At 37.3% G+C, this 5,142-nt stretch overlaps 1 long non-coding RNA gene across 2 annotated transcripts in view; it reads left to right on the forward strand.

Moving 5' to 3' along the window:
- LOC108519097 (uncharacterized) overlaps positions 1-4,083 on the forward strand; it is a 31,466-nt gene extending 27,383 nt beyond the window's left edge. For both annotated transcript variants that reach the window (XR_001882527.1, XR_001882529.1), the window contains exon 5: positions 3,856-4,083. This is a non-coding gene — a long non-coding RNA (uncharacterized LOC108519097). The remainder of the gene's footprint in view (positions 1-3,855) is intronic.
- The last annotated feature ends 1,059 nt before the right edge of the window (positions 4,084-5,142 follow it).

A 5,142-nucleotide genomic window follows, 5' to 3' on the forward strand; every position in this document is an offset into this window, starting at 1 on the left:
AAAAAAAAAAAAAAAAAAAAAAAAAAAAAAAAAAAAAAAAACTGGTGTTTCAGGCTTGTCCTTGCTTTCATGGCATTTTATTTTATCTTATGCAGAAGGTATGTATGAAACTCAGATTTTTGTTTTGTATACTATATCATTTAAATCCATTAAGGCATCTTGCTATATGTGTAATTTCTCAGTAAAGTGAATAATTGCTACCCTCTCCCTCCCAAACTTACCTTTTATCCTGTTCCAAACACCTATTTTTCTAAATTCTGTAATTTATAGGCTTTAGTCTCACGTACAATGACTTTGCTTTCTAAAATTATCTTGCCTGTCATTGCAGAATGAAGGTAAATCCTTATTTGATGGATTGGCATCTGTTTCTTAGGGATTTGCTCATATGATCCTTTGTATTCTATCTATGCCAACATCTTCAGAATTTAGAAAGATGATATGAGAGTTCTGGCACTAGATAAAATTCAGCAGAGGTCTTTTCACAGTGTATCATATAAACATCTAAAGAAATGCTTTTCTCTCTCTTCGAAAATGCCATTTTCCAGGTCTGTGATCTAGTTGCTATGGAATTCCATCTTTGGATAACAACATAGCCAAAAGCCAGTGCTTGTGTACCTTGCAACTTGATAGGAGAAAATTTTTCTGGCCTTGGAGTGCATGGGGGCAGGTGTCCAGTTACACTTCCCCCGGACTCTAAAATCGTCTCCCACTTCTTGCCTTGCCCTAGCCTAGGCTTTACTAGAGAATTCATTTTCTCTGAAAAATAAAAAATAAAAAATAAAAATTATTAGGTTGAAAGTAATGGCAAAGACCGCAGTTACTTTTGCACCAATCCATCGAAGTATTGAGATGCCAGATTGCCAGACAACCATATGTACTTCTTGGTGGTTCTGGTTGGTCTTTGGAAGAGTAATTCCAAATGAAAGTTATTGAGCACAGAGTCTTACATATGATATTGGTTCTCAGAACACAAAATAGGTTTCAATCTATAACTGTCTCCTTGAAATAGAAAGAAAACTTTTTTACTTTTTTGATTCCCTTGAAGAAGAGAGGACCCAACTGGATTTCTCAAATTCTTCCATACAAAAGTCTGTTTTTGTTCCCTAAATACTTTTGCTGTTGGAAATAAAGAACTCAGCTGACTAAGTCCTTCAGCAAATGTTCTAAATACTTAATTTGGGCCAACACCTTGTCCTGGGATTGGCCTGTTAACCTTTCACCCTTTACCCAGCCTGCCATGGGGAAGTGATCCTCTTAGTATCCTCTCCAGGCAAGGCCCACAACATGGGATGCTTAAGTCTATTTAACCTGGGGATTTGGGGAGGCAGCTTTTCCACGCTACATTGTTCATCACTGCCATTTGTTTTCTGTAGTTCCTCCCAATTAACTAGCCAAGGCTTTGAAAACCATGTGATTTTAATGCCTTGTAGTCCATTTCTCTGTTCCCAGTGGAGAGAAACAGAAGCAGGTTCATGACATTTTACAAGGTATTATCATGTTTACATATTCACACATATTGTATAAAGAAATAGTATCCCACATATTATGACATATGTGAATAATAACAGCAGACATCTGTAACACCCTTTAGATAGATGAACTGTGTTACAATTTCTGTAGCTTGTCACAACAAACCCAGGGAGTAGGTGTCAATTATCAACACCCAGTTTAGAGATGAGAAGACTGAAGTTGAAGAAAGTAAAGGACATCTCCAGAATAGCTCAGTTAGGTAAAACTAACTTATTGCTTGTTTTAATTTTTTTTCCATTTGAGTAATAAGCTTTTAATTTAAATAATTTGACTTTTACTCAATTCTTTTTTATCAAAACATGACAACTAACTAAGGCAAGTAAAGACTTATCACAAGTCTACTGTTCTCACAGTATAGGATTGGCACAACATAGAAAAAAACTTTTTAAGTAAATGAAACAATGGAGCCAAATAGAAAATCTAAAGATCGCGTGCAAGTGAGAACTTAAAATATGAGATATGGCATTATAATTCAATACAAATAGATGGTGCATTATAGAAATGGTACTGGCTCTCCACCTGGAAGAAAAAAAATTCCCTAACTCATATCCTATGTAAAACTTACAGATTGATAAAGTATTTCAGTGTTTTAAAGATAAAATTAAAAATTTAGAAAAATATTTGTAGAAACATTTTATGTGAGAGACCTTCTTAATCTAGACAGGAAACCTAGAAGCCATGAAGGAATAGAAGTGTGTGTGTGTGTGTGTGTGTTTTTTAATATGGCAGAATATGCAATGACAAAATCAAAGTGGTAGCCTAGAAAAAAATATGAAATATATGACAAATGGAAACAATATCTGTACTATGCTAGGTTCTCCTACAAATTTTAAAAGGCAAACTATAGAACTGGATAAATAACATAAACAAGAAACATAAGAGGAAATCTAAAAGCCCTAAAACACATGAAAAGAGACTTAACCTCAGTAGTGAGGGAGATGCCAAATGTAGTAATGATATGGTACCATTTTATGCCATCAAATTGGCCAAAACCAAAAATAGCAATACCATTGTTAACTGGAGAAGATACTAGGTTTTATCCATTTTAAAGGCCTAAGTGCACCACATTTAATCATTTGAGCATCTCAGAAGGCAAGAATCATAAAATCATAAAATGTAAGTGTCTGAATGGATTACAAAGTCCTAGTCCATTCATGCAGTTTTTCTAGCTAGAAAAACTGTGACCTGGAGAAGTTTTATGATGTTTTACTCAGGCCACATGGCAAGAAGGCTCAGCTGACATCATCACATCCAAAGGATTGTCTTAGCATCTTTTTACCAACTTACTTTTTTGTGCCTTAAAAAGGAATTAAGTTCAAGCAGAATTTGCTTTGCTTTGACAGAAAAAAATACTCTTAATCCCAAACACAACACAAAGACGTCTTTCAGAAATTTACTCATGTGTTGAGCATGAATCAATTATTGCAATGACAAATGCAAATTTCCCTGAAAAAATGTGTCATCTGTTGGACCAATTCATAGATGAATCTTTACTGCACAGTGTTCATGAGCTTGTGCAAGTCTTATGCAACCCAGTGAAATCAATAGTAACAGCAACAACAACAAAAAAAACCTACAAAGTATCTGAGGTCTGACAATAAAAAGAAAGGCTATGAACCACAGGCTCTGCCTTTCCACTGATCTCTGTTTGGAGGAATTGTTTTGGGAGGAAGAAGTGGTATTTTGTTTTTAGTATGATGACAATAACGATCCCTTCCATCCCTTGAAAACGCCTTCAGAGTTTTCAAAACGGTGTCACGTACATTCTCACTTTGATCCTCACAACAGCCCTGTGATAGAGGCTTGCAGTTTTCTAAGAAACTCCACTCATGTTTTTCAACTGATCTTCTCTTTTCTTTCAGGCATATTGCCACTCAAGGAGCTGTAAGTCTCAAGTGCAAAGAGTCAGAATAATTCACAAAGATAAACATAATGGTCAAGTTCTTCTAAAGGAGCTGTGTGTGTGTGTGTGTGTGTGTGTGTATGAGAGAGACAGAATGTATTCCTGTGAAGGATAAAGAAATAACAACTAAATAATGTGAGAGTTGGTTGGTAGAGAATAAGAATTCCAGTAGTGTATGGGAATAGAATATCTATAGCAAGTGGATGTACTACTGTTTTAAATTTTCCGATTATATGCTCCTCTTAATATAAGGCTAAAGACATTGTAGCTTCAATTTTTGAAAATTGTGATGTTTGTTGTAATGGTGGTAATTGTTGTTGAATAGTTTTCTCAAAAACCAGTGTCACCAGCTATGGGATAACATTTGAGACAATATAGGACACAATTCTGAGATTATTTTTTTCCTCTGTCTTTTTCTCTAGCCAGTCATTGTCAGCAGGCCTGGATTTGTGACACTTTAGTAAGAATGCTAACAAAATGAGAACTGTGTCAGCTTCTTCAACGATTTTTGTGAAAACATCAAAGGCTCCATCCTGTGGCCCTCTAGAGAGAATGGACTTTATGCATTGTACTGCTAGGACATGCCTCGTATAATCAACAATGTGTTTACTTAGCAGCCCTCCCTCATTGATTCAGTGGAAAAAATACAAACAGGGAATAAAAATGAAGAATTTCTCATTTCAGATGGTACTGCATCTTGGACTCTGAATTCTTGAGAAATTTATTTGTTATAATCTCAAGCCTCTTGTGAAAGTGAAAACTGACTTACGTAGATAAACTGCTGGCCTGGAAAGCAATCTGATTGTTTGAAAACATTGATCTTTCTTTTGCTCAAAAGCACTTCCTGGGTTGTATGTATGCCTCTTATGGGTAATGGTGTGTATTTAATTTAATAGGTAGACATTATAGGAATTTTGACTTGGCTTTATGCTTTGTTTTCACATGTAAAATAATACGGATAATGAAGACATCGTGTAGCTGAAATTACCTAGACCAGCACTGCAATGATAAAAATGTTGCTTCCACTGACTGCAACTAAAACCTTAGACAAAATGCATAAAGCAACTCTCAGAGGATTCTGGAAGGTACACTGCCTAAAGAACTCCGTACTTGAACGACAAACCAGCTGTGAATTTCCTGGGTTGCTTTTCCTTCCTGTACCTCCTGTCTCGGGCTCCAGGGAAGCCTGAAACCTAGAATTACAAGTGGTTATGGACAGAAAAAGCTTGAGAAAAGCCCACACTCTCTAGCCAGAGGACCGGCAAGATGCAGGGGAGTGCTGCAATATGAAGGTCTTTTGACTTTTTCTGGCCCACTCCAGGTAAGAGTCAGCAAGGAAACAGCAAACCTGTTCTCCCTACCAGTGGCTGCAGCAGCACTGAAAGTAACCCTTTGGCTGGGCGCAGTGGCTCATACCTGTAATCCCAGCACCTTGGGAGGCCGAGGAGGTAGGATCACTTGAAGTGAGGAATTCGAAACCAGCCTGCCCATCATAGCAAGATGTCATCTCTACAAAAATTAGCTAGGTGCAGGGGTGGGTGCCTGTAATCTAAGCTACTTGGGAAGCTGAGGCAGGAGGATCTCTTCAGCCCAGGAGTTCAAAGCTGCAGTGAGTTTCCTTCCTTCCTTCCTTCCTTCCTGCCTGCCTGCCTGCCTGCCTGCCTGCCTCTCTGCCTCTCTTTCTCTCTTTTTGAGGTAGAGTTTCACTC

This window comes from Rhinopithecus bieti, unplaced genomic scaffold (genome assembly GCF_001698545.2).
Source record: "Rhinopithecus bieti isolate Rb0 unplaced genomic scaffold, ASM169854v2 scaffold_2350, whole genome shotgun sequence".
NCBI classification, from domain to species: domain Eukaryota; kingdom Metazoa; phylum Chordata; class Mammalia; order Primates; family Cercopithecidae; genus Rhinopithecus; species Rhinopithecus bieti.